General features: G+C 39.5%; 1 pseudogene; it reads left to right on the plus strand.

Annotated features, from left to right (window-relative positions):
* Positions 1-9446: 9446 nt before the first annotated feature.
* On the plus strand, positions 9447-9546 carry LOC127116186 (uncharacterized; annotated as a pseudogene).
* The last annotated feature ends 1502 nt before the right edge of the window (positions 9547-11048 follow it).

The following is an 11048-nucleotide window of genomic DNA, read 5'->3' on the forward strand; positions in this document are numbered from 1 at the left end:
GTACCTGATGTAAATAGAAAAGAAATACTGCATAATATCTGATGAAATGGGATAAATTAGCGTAAATGATAAAATAATTTAATTGAATTAAGTCTTAAAAAGCGATATAATTTCGTGTTATCAAACTCCCCCATACTTAAATCTTTGCTTGTCTCCAAGCAAAATTCAGTATAGAACTTGTTAAAAGTTTTAGCCGGATGAAATTTTAAAGCACACATCAATTCGTACTAGGTTGCCAATGGATTTTTGTTTAGGAGGACTTGAGTTTAATCTTGACATCAACAACTACCGTTACAACTTAGATAACCCTACCTTATGCCAATCAGTTTAAATACCTTGTGATAGATATCCTGGTTCCTTTTGTCTTATTTCACCCGCTTTCATTCTAGCGAAATCACATTAAGCCCTTTATCCTTTCGCGCACATAGTGGAGTAACCGGTTAGTGACTATGATCCGCTTTTAGCTAGAAGTTCTGGTACATAAGTCGGATAACTTCATTATTCAGCCCATTGCAAATTGCGGGGGATCGAACCGTAGTCCGCCCTACCAAGTTCAGTACCAGATTCCTACTGAACCAACTCATAATGGATCTTTCATATTGTGCTTTTACATGATCTGCAACCTTTAGATTAAATGATCTGGTAAGGATCACCTAATTTAATTATCTTAGGTTACTTTGGGATCATTCACTTATATTCATCGGCTCTCCACGTAGTTTGCTATTAAGATGGTGCTGACTTCTGTATAAACTACTTGGGGTTGCCATAGAACTAAAAGTTCAAGGAATCGGTATAATAGGTACTTATCCTGATCTAACATATTGAGGTTCTCCGAGCGTTGTTATGGTAATGATTTTGTTTTGATTTTACTCAAATTTTATAAAGTAAGCAACCTTTATACTTATTGGGTGTGTTAAAATTTTTGTTATGGCTCAAGAAAGTTGAGGGAAATAGATAATAGAAACTTTTTCACATTTAGGACTTAAAAAAATATATATATATATATTTTTTTTTTTTTTTTTTATAGGGAAATAACGATGAAAAGGGAGAGTACAAACTTGAAACAAAGATGAGAATGGAAAGAATAATTTCCCCCCCATACTTGAACTAAACATTGTCCTCGATGTTTTAAGGGAAAGAAATACAAAATGGAGATGAAAAGAAAAATACAATTAAGGCTGTCTTCCACCTCTGGTTCTTGGTCCTGGTGATCTTTGACGTATGTCTAAGCTGTCGAATCTGCTAAACAACTCAGTAAACCGCTGGTCGGTTATGGCATTCCGAGCATCCTGTTGCTGTTGCATTTGACGCATCATCTGCATCATCTCTGTATTCTGTGCCTGCATTCCATCGATAGCATCCATAATGTCATCGTTGGTCGCAGGCCTTCGTCGTCGACGACGTTGGGAGGATGGGCCGGCTGCGTTACTGGAAGGGTTGAGCGGGACTGACGGTTGTGTTGGCGGATGATCACCTTGTTCCATTTCTTCAAACTCATCTGTTTGCTGGTTCGTTTGTGAAGGCTCGGTGGTTTCAGGAGCGCTAAGATCGTAGAGGTGGCGGTTCGGGTTTGTGACATCGGTTAGGGTGGTATTGGGTAGCACAACACTTGGGACAGCTTGGTTGTTCACCATAAGATAGTATCCTCCGCCTACTCTATTTTTAATCAGGCGGCTGGAGCGACAATAGCTGATATCCATAGACAGGGGTGGTAGGGATTCTAAAGTTTGGAGTTTATCCCCTAGGTTCAGGCCAAGTGCTATGGAGGTTATTAATCCACCAATTATGAATGGTTGCCGGCCTCTAGCACATAAGGTGCGGATATGATGAAAGAGAAAAGAGGCGGCGTTTACCGTAGTATCCGATTCGAAAACGCACTGGAGGAAAAAGAGTTCTTTTGAGTTGACCTTACTGTTGTTTGGTCTTCCAAAGAGTGTGTTTTGCAGGATACGGAGAAAATAACGGATGGTGGGGTTATGGATGTGGGAGAGAAGGAGTTCTTCCCAGTTGTAGGTATTTATACCGGAAATTTTCTTAAAAAGGTCGAAAACTAGAACTGTGTTCCAGTTTGAGGTTGGGGGAATTCTGGCATGGAGCAGACCTTCTGTGGGAAATTGTAGCATGGCACTCAATTGGCGTTGGGTTAGAGAGTACTCGGTGTTAAACATACGGAAGGTTGCTGTACCGGTTAGAAATTCACCTTCACCGGCGGAAGTGGTGTAGTCGTAAGAACTTAGGAATTCTAAGGTTAGGGAAGGATAGGTGGGTTGGTTATGGGTGCAAAGGAAGGTTAAATCGGCTCTACGGAGCATCCACTCGATACCTTGGAGTAAGCCCAATTGTTGTAAACAAGTTAAATCGGGGTACCTGGTGGGAGCGACGCCTCGCTGTTGGAAGCGCTCGAATTGCTCTTGCTGATAGTTGTCATCTCCGGATCGGAAGATGATATTTCCGAAATTTTGATTTCCCGCCATTGTGATGAATTTTTGAATGAGTGATTTGGAAAAGAAAAGAATTGTATATTTGATATGAGAGAATTGTTTGTGGTGAAAGAAGGAAGTTTGGAGGGTATTTATAGGTAAAATGTGGGAGGTGAAAAGAAAGAGTGGTTGAAAAGTAATTAATTGTGGTAAATGAAAAATGAATGGGGAATGTAAAAAGGTAGGGGTGTAACGTTCGTCTCCAACGGCTCCCTAACGTTCACATGTCTGAGGGGCGTTACGCTCGTCACAAAGCTGTGACGCTCGTAACAGGCACTAAGTGTGCCGTCCGTCATGGATTGTGTGACGCTCGTCACACTTCCTTTTTGGAAAGGCTTAGTAGCGCTTCACAGAATCACTTTGGTAGCGTAATTTAATGTTTTATTTAGCTTATGGTTTTTTTAGTCTGCAATTTAATGCACTATGCACGTTACTTGCTTTGTATAATAATAATAGGTAACAACAGTAGAACGTAACAGGCATTTGCATAATGAAATTAACTAAACAGCTTCAATAAAAAGGATCATAATGTATTACAGGAAGGGAAAATAATAAATGAAATAGAAATGAACATGAATTCAAATAACATTAATGAAAAAAATCTAGCTTAAAACTAAATAACTTAGAAAGGAAAATAACTAAATTCCATCTATCTTCGGATCTCTGGCCGGAGGAGTAAAAGAGTTAACATGATGCCGTAACATACGTAACTGCCTTTGCCGTGCTGCTCATGTGTTCTAGGACTGCAAGTCTCAAGCTGTGGAAATCTTCCCTGAGGGCGTTTTGTTCTGACATCAAGGCTTCAATGACGTTTTTAATATCTGTTCCTGGCATATGATGCCGGAGATCAGGCATGGCTGATTCTTCGGTCAGGACAGGCTGAGGAGGAGGATCAATATCATGGTAACCGGATGGAGTCTGAGGGTCAGATTCAGCAAGAGAGATATGGTCAACATAGTGCTCATAGTCATCACAAATCTCATAATCCTGGATGGATTCAGTGGATCCAGCAGGAGTTGGGGTTTCATTCAGGTTATAGAGCCAGTTCCTTTGGTTATGAACACTAGTCCTAGGATCGGGCAGGGTGAATAGGCAGAGAACCTGGTTATCAATAACAAGCTCAAACTCATCATACCCTAGGTTTGCTATAAACATAGTGTTGAAGAGGAAAGGTATACTCATAGTGGTAATGCCACAAAAAGGGTTCAGGTCAAGCATAGGCTGACGTAATCCAATAGCATTACCTATCATAGTTATCAGGCCGCCTATTCTAATGGGTGCTCTTTCATCCTGGATAAGGTGGTCCAAATTAGCTAACATAAAAGTAGCACCGTTTACTGGACGGTTCTGGGAAGCACAAAATATGATGAAGAGTTCATCACGTGAAACTGAAGTACTATTTGGCTTCTTCCCAAATAAAGTGTGGGTCAGGATCTTATGGAAATAGCGAAAAGCCGGGTTATGTATGTTTCCAGAGAGAAACTCATGTTCTTCGGGCTCATCATTTCCAGTCAGCTTACCCCAAAAGTGTTCAAGCTCTCTATACTCAAAAAGTTCTTCCTGGCTTATAGTGAATGTATCAAAGGAGGTAGGAAAACCCAAAAGGTTGGTGAAGTCTCTAATATTAAATTGGTACTCCATATTGAACATTCTGAACTGGATAAAACCTCTGGTAGTTCCTTTTCCATGGCTAGGTAGATAGATTAATGAACTAAGGAATTCTAGTGTGAGCCTCCGGTAGGTGGTGAAATGTCTCAGGATAGGGGAGGTCTCCCATCCTATCTGATTCAGCAAAAACAGGACACTCTGTCTCAGTCCAAGGGCAGTCATAGCCCAATCATCAACATATAAACTAGGTAGCATCTCTCTAGTGGCTAGTTCTTCAAACCTTCGTTTCTGAGCCATTCCTCTGAACTTGATACCCATACGGTCAAAATGTCCCATCTGGTTAGTGTTAACTAGAGAAAAGAAAACATGAGTTTAAGTCAGGATTTGGCCAAATGCCGAAAGAAGAAAGAATTATTATTATTTATATATAGATATTTTTTTTTTTTTTTTGAAAATAATCAATAATGAATACTAAATAGGAATTAAAAGAATAATTAAGAGAAAAATAGAGAAATGATAATAATAATAAAATAATAAAATAACAGATTAATTTGTGGGTTGTCTCCCACTAAGCGCTTTGTTTAAATGTCGCAAGCTCGACAAAGAAACTGTTAAATATTGTCTATGAGTCCTGGGGGCGTTTCGTCTAAGTGTAGAATTTGCGAATCCTCGTTGGTTTCCGCATAGTGATAATGTTTCAGACGTTGCCCGTTTACGGTGAACGGTTCTGTAGATTGTCCTTTAATTTCTACCGCTCCACTGGGAAAGATTTTAGTGATATGAAAAGGTCCTGACCATCTGGATCGTAGTTTTCCCGGGAATAATTTTAGTCTGGAGTTAAATAAGAGTACTGCGTCGCCTTGCTTGAAGATTTTCCTTGATATACGCTTATCATGCCATTGTTTTGTTCTTTCTTTATAGATTTTGGCATTTTCATAGGCGTCTCTTCTGAGTTCCTCTAATTCGTTTATGTCAAGGATTCTCTTTTCACCGGCGGCTTTATAATTCAAATTTAAATTTCTAATAGCCCAATAGGCTTTGTGTTCCAATTCTACCGGGAGGTGACAGGATTTTCCATAAATGAGCTTAAATGGGGTCGTCCCTATGGGAGTTTTATAAGCAGTTCGGTATGCCCATAAAGCTTCTGGTAATTTCAATGACCAATCTTTCCTTGAAGTGGCGACCGTTTTTTCTAGTATTTGCTTGATTTCTCTGTTAGATACTTCCACTTGTCCACTGGTTTGAGGGTGGTAAGGTGTTGCTATCCTATGTCTCACTCCATATTTAAGTAGTAGTTTTTCGAGTACCTTGGATATAAAGTGCGATCCACCATCACTGACTACTATCCTTGGGATGCCAAATCTCGGAAATATTATATTTTTAAAGAGTCTAGTTACTACTCGGGTGTCATTAGTTGGAGAAGCTATAGCTTCGATCCACTTTGATACGTAGTCAACCGCCACGAGTATGTATTTGTTACCGAAAGAGGATGGAAACGGTCCCATGAAGTCTATTCCCCACACGTCAAAAATCTCTACTTCCAAAATACCTTTTTGTGGCATCTCGTCACGTCTAGATATGTTTCCCGTGCGTTGACATCTGTCACACTCCTTAATAGCCGCATGCACGTCCTTCCATATAGTTGGCCAATAAAAGCCAGCTTGTAGGATTTTAGAGCAGGTCTTGGATGTACTTGTGTGTCCACCATAAGGCGCGGAGTGACAGTGTTGGATTATATTTTCTACCTCTTCTTCGGGTACACATCGACGGAAAATACCATCGGGACCTCTTTTGAAAAGTAAGGGATCATCCCAGTAATAGTGTTTTATGTCATGGAAGAATCTTTTCTTCTGCTGGTAAGATAAAGTAGGTGGAACTATTCCGGCAGCTAAATAATTGACTAGATCAGCGTACCATGGTATGACAGATATAGCTAAGGTGGTTTCTACTTGCATGTCGGAGTTGTTCTCTTCCAAAGTAGCTATGAGTTTGTCATACGAGAAATCATCATTAATGGATGTTCTTTCTGGTTCAAGGTTCTCAAGTCTAGAGAGGTGGTCTGCTACTACGTTCTCAGTTCCTTTCTTGTCCTTGATTTCTAAGTCGAATTCTTGTAGTAACAAGATCCATCTTAGGAGTCTAGGTTTAGCATCCTTTTTTGTTAGAAGGTACCTGATAGCAGCGTGATCGGTGTAAACTATTATTTTGGCTCCTACCAAGTAAGAACGAAATTTATCTAGCGCAAATACTACTGCTAGGAGTTCTTTCTCGGTTGTGGCATAATTCATCTGTGCTTCATCCAGGGTTCTGCTAGCGTAATATATAACATGGAGCTTTTTATCCTTTCTTTGTCCTAAAACAGCACCTACAGCATAATCACTGGCATCGCACATTATTTCGAATGGTTCATTCCAGGCTGGTGTCTGCATAATGGGTGCTGAGATCAATGCTTGTTTAAGAGTTTGAAATGCTTTTAAACAGTTATCGTCGAATATGAATTCAGCATCTTTCATTAATAGTCCGGTTAAGGGTTTAGTTATCTTAGAGAAGTCTTTGATGAATCGTCGGTAGAAACCGGCGTGTCCTAAAAAGCTTCGTACTTCTCTCACGGTTCTTGGGGGTTGAAGATTTTCGATTACCTCTATTTTGGCTTTGTCTACTTCAATTCCTCTGTTCGAGATGATGTGTCCTAAAACAATTCCTTCTTGTACCATAAAGTGGCACTTTTCCCAATTAAGTACTAAGTTTACTTTTACACATCGTTCAAGAACTCTTTCCAGGTTTTCAAGGCATTCTTCGAAACTTTGTCCGTATACAGAAAAGTCATCCATGAATACTTCCATGATGTTTTCGAGAAAGTCGGCGAAAATCGCCATCATGCATCTTTGAAAAGTTGCAGGGGCATTACACAGACCAAACGGCATTCGTCTATACGCGAAGGTACCAAAAGGGCATGTGAATGTTGTCTTTTCTTGGTCATCAGGGTGAATTGGTATTTGAAAGAAGCCTGAATAACCGTCTAAATAACAGAAATGTGAATGTTTTGCTAATCGTTCTAACATTTGGTCAATGAATGGTAAAGGGAAATGATCTTTTCGGGTTGCTTTGTTTAGTTTCCTATAATCAATGCACATTCTCCATCCCGATTCGATTCGTTTAGTTATAGTTTCTCCTTTTTCGTTTTCAATAACGGTTATGCCTCCTTTCTTTGGTACAACGTGTACAGGACTGACCCATTTGCTATCAGATATAGGATATATAATACCTGCTTCTAATAACTTGGTTATTTCTTTCTTTACTACCTCACTTAGGATCGGATTTAGTCTTCTCTGGTGTTCCCTAGAGGTTTTACCGTCTTCTTCTAACATGATGCGATGCATACAAATAGAAGGGCTTATTCCTTTAAGATCGGTTATGTGGTATCCTAGTGCGGTTGGATATTTTCTTAAGATATGTAGGAGTTTTTCTGTTTCGAGTCTTCCTAGATCTGCATTGACTATCACAGGTCGTTCAAGTTCTAAGTCTAGGAATTCATATCTCAGATTTTTGGGAAGTGTTTTCAAATCAGGGGTTGGTTTGTTAAGACACTGCGTAGGATCTGGTGCTATTGCTAAGCATTGTTTAGATTTGTCTTCTAAAAGATAGTCTGATGATTTGTCTTCTCCTGACTCTGCTTCTTTTATGCATTCATCGATGATATCCATGAAGTAACATGTATCTTCTATTGCAGGTGCTTTCAAGAATTGGGAAAGAATGAATTCAATTTTCTCTTCACCTACTTCGAAGGTGAGTCTTCCTCGTTTTACGTCTATGATTGCACCGGCAGTTGCTAAGAATGGTCTTCCTAGTATAATAGGTGTAGTGTCATCTTCTCTAATGTCCATAATTGTGAAGTCAGTGGGGATGTAAAACTGACCTATGCGTACGGGAACGTTTTCAAGGATTCCTACAGGATATTTGATGGAACGATCTGCTAGTTGTACAGACATCTTGGTCGGTCTTAATTCTCCCATTTCCAGTCTCTTACATATGGATAAAGGCATAACGCTAATTCCGGCTCCTAAATCGCATAAGGCTTTGTCGATGACAAATTTTCCTATGTGACAGGGTATAGAGAAGCTACCTGGATCCTTGAGTTTAGGAGGCATGTTTTGGATTATAGCGCTACATTCGGCAGGGAGTGTAACGGTTTCGCTATCCTCAAGTTTCCTTTTATTAGAAAGAATTTCTTTTAAGAATTTAGCATATGAGGGCATCTGCGTAATAGCTTCGGTAAATGGAATTGTAACGTTTAATTGCTTAAGGAGATCGACAAATTTTCTAAATTGGCCTACATCTTTGGTTTTAACAAGCCTTTGAGGGTAAGGTATAGGTGGTTTGTAAGGTAGTGGAGGTACATAAGGTTCCTTCTTTTCTAGGGTATCCTTATTACTCTCTTCCTTTTCCTTAGGTTCACTTTCCTCAGTAGATTTCTTAGGGTTTTGGTTTTCTATCCTTGGATCAGACGGTCCTTCCACTTCCGTTCCACTTCTTAATATAATTGCATGAGCTTGGCTTCTCGGATTAGGTTGGGGCTGTCCAGGGAATGTACCAGTTGGTGCAGCAGTAGGTGCTTGTTGTTGAGCTACTTGAGATATTTGTGTTTCCAGCATTTTGTTATGGGTAGCCAAGGCATCTACTTTGCTTGCGAGTTGTTTAAGTTGTTCGCCAGTGTGTATGTTCTGGTTTAAGAAATCTTTATTGGTTTGTTGTTGGGAAGCTATAAAATTTTCCATCATGATTTCCAAGTTGGATTTTCTAGGGGTATTATTGTTAGGATTTGGTTTCTGATATCCCGGAGGTATAGATGGGGTTTGATTCGGAGACTGTCCAGGTGCGTATAAAGCATTATTACTCTTATATGAAAAGTTTGGATGGTTCTTCCAATTTGGGTTATAGGTATTCGAATAGGGGCTTCCTTGAGCATAGTTTACTTGCTCTGTTTGGATTCCAGTCAAGAGTTGACATTCCGCAGGAGTGTGGCCTTGGATTCCACAGACCTCGCAATTCTGAGTTATAGCAACCACGGCGGTTGGTGGTGATACGTTTAAACTTTCAATTTTCTGGACCAAAGCATCCACTTTTGCATTGACGTGATCAAGGTTACTTATCTCGTACATGCCAGTTTTCGGTTGAGGTTTTTCCACTGTTGTCCGTTCGGTTCCCCACTGATAGTGATTTTGGGCCATGCTCTCGATAAGCTGGTAAGCATCAGCATAAGGTTTGTTCATTAATGCACCACCTGCAGCGGCGTCTATTGTTAACCTTGTATTGTATAAGAGACCATTATAAAATGTGTGAATTACTAACCAGTCTTCCAAACCATGGTGTGGGCAAAGTCTCATCATGTCTTTGTATCTTTCCCATGCTTCGAAAAGAGACTCATTGTCTTTCTGTTTAAATCCGTTTATCTGGGCTCTTAACATAGCTGTTTTGCTTGGCGGAAAATATCGGGCAAGAAAAACTTTCTTCAACTCGTTCCATGTGGTGACTGAGTTGGAAGGGAGAGATTGTAGCCATCTTCTAGCGTTATCTCTTAATGAGAAAGGAAAAAGACGAAGTCGAATTGCCTCTGAAGTGACACCATTAGCTTTAACAGTATCAGCATATTGAACAAATACGGATAAATGAAGGTTTGGATCTTCGGTAAGATTTCCAGAGAATTGGTTCTGTTGCACAGCCTGCAACAGTGAAGGTTTAAGTTCAAAGTTGTTTGCTTCTATTGCGGGAGGAGCAATACTTGAATGCGGTTCATCTTGCGATGGAGCGGCGTAATCTCTAAGAGCACGAGCTGGTTCTGCCATCTCGGTTAAAGAAGGAAAAATGTTTTTGATATCAGGAAGGTTTATAGGAGGGAGATTGTTTTCAGCACGATATTCCCGAATTCGTCGTAAGACTCGGAGATATAGTTCGATATCGTTGATTCGTAAATAGAGCGGTTCGCCTTGAGAGCGAGTGCGTGGCATACAAATCAACGAAAGAAAGAATAGAAGGAAAAAGAAACCTTAGTCTCTACAGCGTAACGGAAGAGTTACGATATCGATTGAATAAAAGTCCCCGGCAACGGCGCCAAAAACTTGATCGCTCGACTGTGTGAGTCGAGAATGGGATACAAACTGCAAGTGCACAGTTCTATCGCGTAGTTTTAAAAGATATCGATCCCACAGGGACTTATGAATCGATGTACCGTTATCTAAAGTTACTACGTAAATCTAAGGTGAAAATGTTTGATTGTCTGGGGAAAAACTAAAAACTAAACTAATATCTAGACTAAATATCAATAAAACGGATATCGGTATGTAGTTCGTCAAAACTAGGGAATCAATTCCTTGTCGGTCTCTCGGTTTTAAAATAAATCGTTTCGATTAACTTTATTGGTTAAAGGTTTTATCTCAAACTCTCGCTCTGTTGAAGAAACCATGATCTTAGATTAATGTAGCTGTCACTTATAATTAAGTCAAAAATCATATTTTGAAAACAATAAAGTTGCAGAAACTCTTTTTAAGAAAATACTGACCGTTTTAAACACCCTTATCTCAAACTTTCGCTCTGTTGACTTAGGTTATACAATTAAATCTAAATGCTTAACTCTCGTCCTCACATTCAATCTTTAAAAATACTTTTTGAAAAAGGTCAGAATTTAATTAATTCTAAAACTTGCTCTCGCCCTGAGATAGACTTAATGACTAACTTACACTGTCCAGTTAAAACCTCAAACTCTCGCTCTGTTGGTTTCAACTTCTTTATGTCTTTTACTTTTGTAAAAAATCTTGTTATTAAACCTGTAAGTTAAGACCATAAAAAGATTGATTCTAATTTTAAGTTTGAATAGACCGACTTAGTCTTGACCCCTCTTTCTGCTTACTTTACATACCGATACCTGGGCAAATTAGCCAGACATGCTAAATAAATAAGAATCTA

Source organism: Lathyrus oleraceus, chromosome 1, assembly GCF_024323335.1.
Source record: "Lathyrus oleraceus cultivar Zhongwan6 chromosome 1, CAAS_Psat_ZW6_1.0, whole genome shotgun sequence".
Classification (NCBI taxonomy): domain Eukaryota; kingdom Viridiplantae; phylum Streptophyta; class Magnoliopsida; order Fabales; family Fabaceae; genus Lathyrus; species Lathyrus oleraceus.